Source organism: Odocoileus virginianus, chromosome 11 (genome assembly GCF_023699985.2).
Source record: "Odocoileus virginianus isolate 20LAN1187 ecotype Illinois chromosome 11, Ovbor_1.2, whole genome shotgun sequence".
NCBI lineage: Eukaryota > Metazoa > Chordata > Mammalia > Artiodactyla > Cervidae > Odocoileus > Odocoileus virginianus.
Window position 1 is genome coordinate 36,281,383 of NC_069684.1, and position 12,107 is coordinate 36,293,489.

The window sequence follows — 12,107 nt, forward strand, 5'->3', positions numbered from 1 at the left end:
TCAATAACTTCAGATATGCAGATGACACCACCCTTATGGCAGAAATCATAGAAGAACTAAAGAGCCTCTTGATGCAAGTGAAAGAAGAGAGTGAAAAAGTTGGCTTAAGGCTCAACATTCAGAAAATATCAGACAAGATAGATTTAAAAGTCAGGTGAGAAATAAATTTCAGAATGGTCCACCACCAGGAAGATTTAACCTTTCTATCTGTCCCTAATAACATAGTTTCAATATGCACAAAGCAAAAACAGACAGATTGAAAGGAGAACTAGGCAAATGGAATCATAATTGAAAGTTTTAAAAGATTACCCTCAATAATTGATAATACAAACAGACAAAACGGCCAAGATTGTAGCAACACAATGAACAAAATTTCCGTATTACATATATGTAAGTATACCACATTTATGGACTTCCCTGTGGTGCAGTGGATAGGAATCTGCCTGCCAGTACAGGGGACTCATGTCCAATCCCTGGTCCAGGAAGATCCCACGTGCCGCAGAACAACTAAACCCGTAAACCGCAACTAAATGGTTCTGTGTCCTAGAGCCCCTGCTCCACAAGAGAAGCCACTACAATGAGATGCCCACACACCACAACGAAGAATAGCAGCTAGAGAAAGCCCACGCATAGCAATGAAGACCCAGCACAGCCAAAACTAATAAATGAATGAAAAAAAAAACCCCATATTTATATAGTTTTATATAAATATTATACATACATAAAGACTGTTCCCAATAAAGACAGTAAGTATACAAAAAGATGTTCAACCTCATTGAGGTTGTCCATAGAGAAATGGAAATTAAAATCAGAATGAGATAAAAAATAAGAACTTCGGTGTGGAATGTACTTTTGGCCTAAATGTCAGTTGCTAAGTTGCAAGTCACTTAGGAAACTGTTGGCAGCATCTGTTAAAGCTGATAATATACATACCCCATATGGTCCAGCCGTTCCCCTCTAAAATATATGTATAAGGATCTTGATAGCAGCGCTAATTAGATTGTTGTTGTTCAAAACTGGAAACAGATAAATTGTAGTTCATTCTTATCCTATATAAGAATAGTACATAGCAGTTAGAATGAACCAGGGCTGAGGGCAATGGGGAAGATGAATCTCTCAAGCATAATGTTGAGTGGAAGAAATCCTTTGTAAAAGGATACTTTCTGTGTTATTCCATTTATATAAAGCTCAGAAATAAGTGGTCTTGACCAGTGGTGTTAGAAGTTACGTGGGAGCTGTGGGGGAGCAGGGGGACACACCTGAAGCTGTTCTGTCTCGGATCTGAGTGGTAGTTGCCTGGACGTCTCACTGGGTGAAAATTCTTTAAGCTGCACACCTCACATTTGCATGCTTTTCTGTATGTTTATAGAACCCAAAGAAATGTTTACTTAAAACTATAGTGAGACCATCTTTTTTCCTTTCAGAATGACAAAGATAAAAAACCTTGATAAGATCACATAGGCAAAGTTGTGGGAAACAGACACGTGCACACTGCTGGGAATGTAAGTGGAAATATCCTCTGTGAAGGGCAGTTTGTCAGTTTTTATCAAAATTAAAACTGCATGTATCTGAAGATCCCCTGGAGAATGGAATGGCTACTTCCAGGGACATACTTGCAAATGTACAAGGCCTTGTATTGGGACTTTGTTTATAACAGTAAAAGTTTACTAAGGGACAAATTAAGTTATGGTACATGCATGTGACAGAATACCTCATAGCCGTTAAAATAGAGTGGGAGGGCTCTACAAATACTGACAGTATGGAATGTGTTCAAAAATATAGCAAGGTATAAAGCAGTATTTATAACATTCTATTATTTGTATTAGAAATAATTATGTGTGAATATAAATATTAATATATACATATGCATGTAGTCATGTATGAATGTAAGAGTTGGACCATAAAGAAGGCTGAGCACTTTAGACTGATGCTTTTGAATTGTGGCGTTGGAGAAGACTCTTGAGAGTCCCCTGGACTGCAAGGAGATCAAACCTGTCAATCCTAAAGGAAATCAGTCCTGAATGTTCATTAGAACGACTGATGCTGAAGCTGAAACTCCAATACTTTGTCTACCTGATGTGAAAAACTAGCTCATTGGAAAAGACCCTGATGCTGGGAAAGATTGAGGGCAGAAGGAGAAGGGGATAACAGAGGATGAGATGATTGGATGGCATCACCGACTCAATGGACATGAGTTTGAGCAGACTCCAGGAGATGGTAGACAGGGGAGCCTGATATGCTGTGGTCCATGGGGTCACAAAGTGTCGGACACAACTGAGCAACTGAACAACAAGAACATATACATGTGTAACATATGAAATATAAGAAAAAGTGAAAGTGATAGTTGCTCAGTCATGTCCACAACTCATTGCAGCCCCATGGACTGCAGCCCACCAGGCTTCTCTGTTCATGAAATTCTCTAGGCAAGAATACTAGAGTGGGTTGCTATTCCCTTCTCCATGGAATCTTCCTGATTCAGTGATTGAACCCATGTCTCCTGCATCATAGGCAGATTCTTTACCATCTGAGCCACCAGGGAATTTCTATATATATATATATATATATGATATATGAATATATGAAAGCAATTTCATATTCATGGACTACCTATAGAAGGTGTATAAGAAACTAATAGTGGTGGTGGCCTCTGGAAGAGATAACTGGTTGGCCTGGTGGCAGGAGTGGGAAGGAGACTTAACTTCTCATATACGCTTTTGCATCTTTAGAATACAGAATTGGACTATGGGGATAAAGCTGGGGTTTCCCAGGTGATGCAGTGGTAAAGAATCTGCATGCCAATGTTAGGAGACGCAGGAGACATGGGTTTGATCCCTGGATCAGGACGATCCCCTGGAGAAGGAAATAGCAACCCACTCCAGTATTGTTGCCTGGGAAATCTCATGGACAGAGGAGCCTGGTAGGCTACAGGGCATAGGGTTGCAGAGTCAGATAGGACTGAGCAACTGAACACACACATACAGACACATGAGAATATATCTATTAAGTATTAATTTTCAAAATAATTGTTCAAAATCCCTTAGAAAGATGTGATGCAGGAGACTGGTGTCTTTCCTTTCAGTAGGTCCAGTATAGCCTAATGTTTCTTCACAGTGAAACAGATCTTTGGTTTAACAACGGATGATATGATTGGCTTCGCAGAGGGGTCCCAAGTTTTGTGGGGGAAAACCCCTCGCAGCAGGGCGCTCAGACTGCCCGGGTGTGAAGAATCTGATGAGTGGATAGTAAATTCAGACCTCCTGTCTTTTGTTCACTAGAAGACTCAACATGAATGAAAGGGTGGGCCTCTCTGTACTGTTGATAATATAATTTTTCCTTCCCTCATTCCTTCGGAACAAGGATAAGTTGAATTCAGATTAAGTTAAAAGTGATGCAACACTGCTTCTTTTTGTACTTTTAAAAAATGTAATCGTCTTATGCTATGAATATAACATCTGCTTTTTTATGTCTTAATGTATCAAAAGCATTTTCCCATGCCATCACAAATTGTTCATATGACTGTGAACGTTTGAATAGTATTACATTACTCAAATGTGTGATAATTTGCCTAATCATTCCTCTTTGGGCATTTATGTTGTTTAAAGTTTTGGTTATTATTAAAAAATGGCAACAAGCCACCTTTGTATATTAGTCTGATACTACATTATTTTATTGTTTCTTAGGAGTAAAATAGTTGTCAAAGGTTGTGAATATTTTAAAATACTCCTGAGATAGAGTGCTGAGTAGTCTTCCAAGAACTGCTCAGTTTTCTCTTCTATAGCACCTTTGCCAGCTTTGGGTATTCTCATGCAAAAAGGTCATTTTTAATTTGAAAAAACTCAAGTCTTAATAATTTTAGCAGTACATTGACTGATACACTTTTCTTTATTTTCCATGTTTTCTGTAGTTGAAGTGTTATCTTTTTCAATAGGTAGATGTAACTGTATATTAAATGTCATCTCTATATATTATAATATTACAGATAGTATATTATAGATAGGAGACAGCCAAAATGCTCATCCAATATAAGAAATTGGGGGGAAGAGGAAAGCTGCCATTTCTCAGGTAGGAAAGGTGAGCTCACCTCTCTCACACATTGCGTAGCAAAGTAAGCACTCAGATATTTATGGATATGGTGAAGTGTGTGTGTGTGTGTGTGTGTGTGTGTGTGTGTGCGCGTGCACGCGCTAAGTCGCTTATGGTTGAGTACTTAATATTTTTCACTAATAATGAACTACACTAATAATGTAGTGTAGAACTACACTAATAATGTTGACAGTAGCAACCAATACCAGATTCATTTGAGCTACACAAATAGGTGGTGACAAAGTAATGTATTGACCCATTAGAACATAACATGTTTTAATGTGTTCATATCAGATTAACATGAGGACTTAAAAAATCTGATAGCTGCATGGTAATTTAAAACTCTAGGAAGCAAGTTGAATGGCAAATAACCTTTCTGATCATATGTTTATGATTCAAGATGTAAAAGAAAACCCCACATGAACATGGAACTTCTGTAGCATTCAGCTGAGTAACAGAGTGTACCCTCGGTACATGGAACTCTTGTGACAGGGTTTTCTTTAAGGAACAAAAATCTCCACCTTGGTTTGTGCCCCATAGTACAATTGTTTCCCAAATCAGGCTGTTTCCAGTAACATATGAGACAGCGTATGGCTATCCCTCCCATCCCAAAGCAAATGTTTGTTTTGTTGCAGTGATGGAAACATTTCCATTGGTGAAGCAAATATTTAGAGCTGAAAGAAACATTTGGGCAGCCAGGATGTGTCAAAATAGAACAGATGCCTGCCTTTCGAAAAATACAATTAAAAAAAAAGAAAGCCACCTTGTACTTGACTGCTGGCGTTACAGCCACAATGGGTTAAGCAAGAAATTAGATGCTGTGAATGTCATTCTAATCAGAGCTTCTGGGCACATCTCTGCACCTTCTTCCTTGGCTTTTCTCTTCCAGAAAATGGGGATAATCATTCCAAGTGATTTTGTTCACAATTAAGTTTCCTTTTTCCCTCCAAATATTTTCTTTGTTCTTAAAAATTAATTTATTCTTTTGAGTCAGAAATATGTTCACATGGAACACAGTTCATAAGGATATACAGTGAAAAGGCTGCCTTCAGTCTGTGTCCCCAGCTAGTCTCCTCTCCACCTGGGACCAACATTACCTGTTTTTCATCTGTCTTTATTTTATGCTTATACACATGACTAAACAGATGTGTTTGTGTGTGTGCATACTTATATATATATATTTTTTAAACATAGAGGTTCCATGCACCCTTCATCTAGTTTCCCCCATGTTCCATTTATCCTTTTTGTTTTCCTCATCTTTGAGATGGTTGGTTCTAAGAGTTTGCGTGTTTAAAAATGCACTGTGTCAGGTAGCAGGCTGGGGAGCAGGCAGGTCAGGCCGCACTTGCTCCATCCCTCCAGGGCGGTAAGAAGAGCGCTGTGTTGGGCGTCTGGTTCTGCTCTGGGTCTCACCATGGCTGTCGGTCAGTGCTCCCTCTCCCTGATCTATTCTCTCCAGCTGTAAAACAGAAGGAAAGGAAAAGGAAAAGAACAGGTTAGATGAACTTCAGCTTTTCTTCCAGATCTGAATTACTTTGGTTGTCAAAGGTGAAGTTTTCTTTTTCTTTAAACAAACTTCACTGCCTCTTTTAAAAGGAGTAAGAGTCAAGTATGGTTAAAGGTGTTTATTAACTTGGCTTTCCTATCTATACACAAACATACATCTGGCTTCCTTGGACTTCGGCATTCAAGTAAGTGATCCCTGATATTCCTACTCCTCAGTCCTTAAGACTTAGTTCCTCCCCAGGACTTGTTTGATACACAGTGGGAAGGGCTGGCTTCGCAGCCTGTTGCCAGGAACCTGCAGGGTTAGACACCGCTGTCCGGCACAGCCAGCAGCAATGTTTGTCGGGCTTTGGAATTGATGATCATATATGAGAAGCAACTCCTCTGTTTTTGTTTTTAATTTAGCAGAGAGGGATTAAGAGGAAAAAAAGGCAAAGCCTTTAGATGCTGGATCTAAAAATAGACATCATGGATGCTGATTGGAAACCCTCCCAGTCTTTCATATGAGAGATCTCAATTTGTGTTACACAGAGGGGCAGCTCACGTCTGTCTTGTTCACCAGTTATACTACTCCCCAGAGAAGCTCAATAAATTTTATAGGGAAGTTTCCTCCTTATGCGGAAGGAGCTTAAGCTCAGCGACTGGTGTGGCTGAAATAATTTAGGGCTCCAAGGGAGTCTGTCCACCTTGTAGAGTAATGTAACAGAAGTAAATGTGCAGAAACTTTTGATCTTGGTTGATTTGGCCATGTCATCAGTGGTGCTGGGCTCTGGCTCCTGTGACCCCAACCTGTCTGATCTGGAATAAAACTGCTCCCCAGAACTTGCATTTAGTTCCACTGCTAAAATGACCCTTCTGCCTGATTCACTGGCAGTGGTTGTGGAGCTTGCCTTCTGGGGTTCTGCTGTTTCCACCACTAGTCCTTTGAAGCCTCTGAACTTGGCTGAGTTTTTATATTTCCCTTTTGACCCTCTAAGCGGCACAAAGAGCCTCTCTCATGGACATTAAGAAAGCAGAGCTGCCTTCTCTGCTTAGACTGACGGTGGACCAAGCCTGGAGGGCTCCTCAGTCTCTGAGCTGGTGGTGCAGTACCTTGTGCACTGGCTTTTTACTCAGTGATTTATACCCGGAGACGTGGCTGGGTGATATCCAGTGTCCTTTTGTCTTTGTGTTTATTTTTCTTGCACATTTAATGTATTTAAAGGATATATTGTCTTTATGGTTCACTGGGATAAAGGAGGGGATTGGTGCAAGTTTTAATGAGAGGTCCCTGGCTCTCTGTGTTGAGATGAGAATTATATTCTTACTTAGATATCTTTCTTTCCATAGGTGGCAGGAGGCAGTGTTTTGCTGCTTTTTGAAATAGCATTTCTGCCTAACGATTTTTAGAAGGATACTGAGGACATTCAATTTCAGAGCATCCTCAGCAACTTTTCCTCCTGTTGTTTAAACTTTGCTTATTTAAGGAGAGGTGACAGTGTCGTGTCTTGTTCTTGAATTTACATATCAATATGAAAATAGTGGAGACTGGCCCCACCATCAGATCAATTTTTATAAAAACTCTTTCCATTCAGAGTAATGCTGTTTGAAACTAGTTTTCTTGGAAACTGTTTTTTTGCTGCTTGGGAAAAGTTAATCACCGGAGGAGAAAGCATTTGCCTTATTTGCTTAATATTTTAACCAAGTGAATTAGGTTGGGGGGCTGGGGGGAGGGGATAAGAAAGTGGGTGGGGGAGGCCCCATAAACAAGGTGATATATAATATTTTTTTTGTTCTCCTTTTAAATAAATACCGATCAGCTTTATGTTCAGAGACAATAGGAGCCGTTGGCTTAAATTTGCAGTTTACTGTATTTATGGCTGTAATATCAAGGTGCTGCCGTCGTAATTTCATGCCCCAATGAGAAGAGCAAGGTCGAAGCAAATGCTTCCATCGGCATCTGCTAACACACTAACTCATAAACAAGGCCCGGCTGGATCAGGTGGCACGGAATAATACAGGCTAATGAAATACAGCACAGCTTTCCATTACTGTTAGTTTTTACAGTGTCGTCATTACGTGTAATTTATGTTTAAAAAATTCAATTTTATACAAGGCACTGGGAAATAGGGGTCTACAGGTCATCCAACGACTTTTAGAGGCTCTGAGAGTCCTTATTGTGCTCCACCATTCTAACAAAATGTTAATAAAATTTAAAAAAAAATACTTTTTTCCCCTGTCTCCTCCCCTAACCTTTTCTGAGAGTTGATTTTTCTTTTAATTTGGGGAGTATTTTTAGCCAGCTGTCTTCTTTGCCTCATCTCCTCCCAGATGTGCCTGGGTAGATAACTAGTTGTGTTCTGAGAGAGGTGACCCTGCTCAGTTCCCCCGCATCCCAGATGAATCTCCCAAGTCCTGTAAATAGACGACTGAGAAGAGGGAGGAAGACAGCCGAGTGGCCAGCCCATAACTGTTGCCCGTGGCCATTGGACCCCTGGCCCTGTTCCCTGATCCCCGTCAGACTCCACATTTTTATTATAAAACTCGAGCTGGGCCGAACGGTGCTGTCGGACGTTCATCACCTTGCTTATTTCCCAGCTATTCCCTACCCCTGCTGTCCCGGTGGTCGTTTGACCTGAGGATACAGAGAACAGTGCTGTCTGCTGTCCTCTTGTCTCTCTGCTTCCCCTGCACGGAGCCAGGCAGTGCCCAGCAGATCCTTATTCTGACAAAGTCTGGTTTTGTTTTGTTTGCATTTTAATAGAAACCTTTAAACAATTTTGTTTATCTTCTAAGGGATAAAAATAAGCAGGTGTGGCAGCCTTGAGGCCATTGACTTCAGTTGCTGCAGCTTTATTAATCAGCAGAATGTAGCTTGTTTGTTCTGTCCTTTTAAAAGAATCCCACCCTGCAGAAAGTGTTGGAAGAGAAGTCCCTGCGCAGCGTCTCCACGGGGGCTTCTCCAGGGAAAGGGAACCGTTCGGGGAGGTAGATTCCAGAGAACCGAACCCAAGAGGACTAGAAGTTCTCCCTCCCTCCTTCTCTTCGTCTGAGAGAGGCTCCCTCTGAATTCAGCGCAGTTTTGCAGATCAGGCAGCTGGGGTCTTGAAGGTGAAATGACAAGAGGCGGGCATCCCACTCTGCCTGCTCACCTTGGACAAGTCCCCTCGTGTCCCTTTCTCCTCCTCCTAAGTAAAGCTAGTGAGGGGATGGGATAACTGAGCAGGACTTTCTTAGTTTTGCTCTCTGTCAATAACAGTTTAATTGTCATGTCACAGACTGGGGGAGGAGCTGGTAGCTCCTCAAATCGCTAGGTAGCAGAGGTGAAGACCCTGAAAGAGCATCAAAATGCAAAATGCTAACAATATTAGGTCATGTCATTGATACCCCAGCTGAAAGGAAATGTTAGGCTTTCCTAAAATTGGTGAATTCTTCCAAAGGCAGCAGCTAAAGGATGACTTGAGGTGGGGTGGTGGGGGAGGAGGTTTGCCTGCCACAGGACAACGACACCCTTTTCTCCTGTCTGCTCTGCTCAGCCCTTGCTCAGTCCCTCTGCAGTTAGATTACTCCTTGCAGATAGCAATCAACTGGAAGGAAGTGTGTGTGTCTAATTTGCATGAGATTATTTAAAACAAAAAAAAAAAGGTCTGCATTAGTCAGGGTGATGGTAAACAACGCAAAGAGATGCCTTTTATAATATAGCCTGTGCCTCAGCTTTCAGAGCCAAATATAATTCACTTACAATTGGCAGTTTCCTTTATTATTCCTTTTAACCTTTTGGATTCTGCACGGTCTCTATCTAATCTCTCCACTGTTTGTCTCAGTGGGGGTGGATGGAATCCCGGATATCTTCTGTGTGGCCCCTGGGCAATGCCCCATCCGTCTGTAAGGGCATGGTCCTTTCAGCACCAGAAGCTGGTGACAGGACAGGGTAGGTAAGTGCTGCGTGCGGAGAGGAGTAACACTCCACCTAACCTCCAGCCCTCTGAGTCCCTGATGAATCACTTGAGTCCTGTAGAGTCAGTCTTCCCTAAGCTGGCAGACACTTCAGAGGAGAGGCACTAAGGGAAGCGTAGGCACCAGCCTGTGAGAGGCCTTGGATTTATTTGATTAGAATATGAGGAGATGAGGTCGTCCTACCCTTGTCACTTGGTGGTGTTCAAAAAATTGTCCAGGTGACATTTGCAAGTAAGATCCAGGCGTTAAGTCCCCGTGTCATTTTGGTATAGCCGCATTCATTGGCTGTTACCTGACCCTGATGCTGGGAAAGATTGAGAGCAGGAGAAGTGGGTGGCAGAGGATGAGATGGTTGAATGGCATGACCGACTCAATAGACATGAATTTGAGTGAAGTCTGGGAGATAGTGGAGGCCAGAGGAACCCAGCATGCTGCAGTCCCTGGGGTCTCAAAGAGTTGGGCACAACTTAGTGACTGAACAACATAGACGGGGTGCCGGTGAGGGGAGTGGGGGAAGATAGGTCAGTCCTTATATTTTAACAAGATTGAAGGCTTCAGGCATCATTTTGGAGTCTGCCTTTTGATGTGCTGTAACTCTGTGCCATCATGGGAAGTCACCAGGCTGGAGACGGAGAGCCTGGGGTTTCATCTGCTATCACCAGGCTTTTACTACTAGGATTTGAGGCATAGTGTTCATCCTCCTTAAACCTCAGTTCTTTTGTCTTTGTTTTTTAAATCTGTCAAATAAGGTCGGTGGTTCGAATGATGGCCCAGCTCTGAAATTATATTGTTCGTTGAGATTGTCAAAATGCCTCTTTTTTTTTAAAAAAAAAAAAGAAGAAAAATAATTCATTTTCGGTAACTAAATCAAAAGCCTGCTTCTCCAGAGAACTGGGGATATCAGAACTCCAGCCAATGTAAATGTGATGCATCACATGATAAGGTCTCTGTGAAACAAGAGCTTGGAAGGAAGTGCTGATGCCCTTTAAGCCGTGGCTGCTCTTGTGGGCTTGGCTGCAATAACGCAGGGAACACGTTTTATTAGGAAAATAGGCTTTGTCAGAGCTCCAGGCCAGAGGGCAGGTCCACGGGCAGGGAGTCCTGTCCCTTTAATCGGCCCCAGCTCCCAGTGCCACAGCATAGCCTGTAACTTGCCGTATATTTCCCCAGTGCTAAACATTATCGTACTTGTTTATATTTGAAAGAGCCGAAAGGGAAAATGAGAATGCAACCGAATGCTCCTTTTGGGAGAATTACCCTCATTTGCAGCCAGCGACTGACAGGGCTCACGAGCCACCAGGTTTATAAAGTCCCATCGTGAGCCAGTGACCAGCCACTCGTGCTGATGCTGCAGGCGTCCTGTCTCCTCTCGTGGCTGATAATGGGGGTGAAACTGTTGATGATGGGGGTGGAACAATGCTCTTCCTACTAGAACTCAGAATGGGGCTCCCCTCCTACCTGGAAGGACAGACGGGCAGTCAGCACCTGGGCTGGAGCCTGGGAGCCGCTTGCTCGGGGAAGCGTGTTCTCTGTGTTCGCCCGGCTTGTCTGTCTGTCCTGCCCCTGTCCTTTGGAGGCTGCCTCACAGGAAAACAGGCTTTTTTCAACAAGCTGGGGTCTTAGGGAGGAGGAACATCCCCCACTGGGCCCCACGTACTCAAATTCATCTCTTGTATTTGAAGGTGCCATGACCTTCCCTGGTGGCTCAGACAGTAAAGAATCTGTCCTTAATGCAGGAGACCCAGGTTTGATCCCTAGGTCTGGAAGAGCCCCTGGAGAAGGGAATGGCAACCCACTCCAGCATTCTTGCCTGGAAAATTCCATGGGCAGAGGAGACCACGGAGCCTGGCAGGCTATATACAGTCCATGGGGTTGCAAAGAGTCAGACATGACTGAGTGACTGAACAACAATAATAAGCGCCAGTGAATGGTTCCTTTGCCCCCTGCCAGCCTCTCTTCTGCCCCTGGTGTCAGCCTATTGAGAGGATTCTGCACGTACTTGGGGGACCCAGCAGCCCTGGGATGGAGGAGTGACCTGGCCCGTACTGGCTGGCGTGCCAGGTTGAAGAGGACAAGAGACGCAGTGTTAAATGGGGAGGAACCTCAAGTGCTCAATGCAGAGAGGAGAGATGGCCCAGGCCCATTTAGAGTCATCCAGGTATTCTCCCTTGACTACTTGTGGTGGGGTGTGAGGAGTTTGAGGGGCAGCTGCAGCCAGCTCGCTTGCCAGCATGGTGCAGGGCAGCGCTGAGCTTGGGCAGCACTTGAACATTAATATGCTCTGGCTATTAGCCCCTTGGCACAGAGAGCAGGGCCCCACGCTTTGGAAGATGCTGATCCTTAGAACCTCCTTGTATTTCATCTACCCCCAGGGGCAGATAGACCATGCTGAGGGCCTCTAATGGGGAGCTGCTGAGCAGATGTGGACGCACTCTCAGCTCGAGTTTAAAAGCTCTGTGTGGCGGCTGGGTTGGATGCCGGCATTCCCAGAACAGCCAGAGTGCTTTGCAGACTAGCAGTGGCCTCCCACCTGCTTCTCCTACTCTCAGTGCCTGGAGTACTTCTGTGTGCAGGATCGCTTC

General features: G+C 43.4%; 1 protein-coding gene across 6 annotated transcripts in view; it reads left to right on the forward strand.

Annotated features, from left to right (window-relative positions):
- The window catches only part of PEX14 (peroxisomal biogenesis factor 14), a 140,231-nt gene that overhangs the window by 97,771 nt on the left and 30,353 nt on the right, over positions 1-12,107 (forward strand). The window lies entirely within an intron of this gene.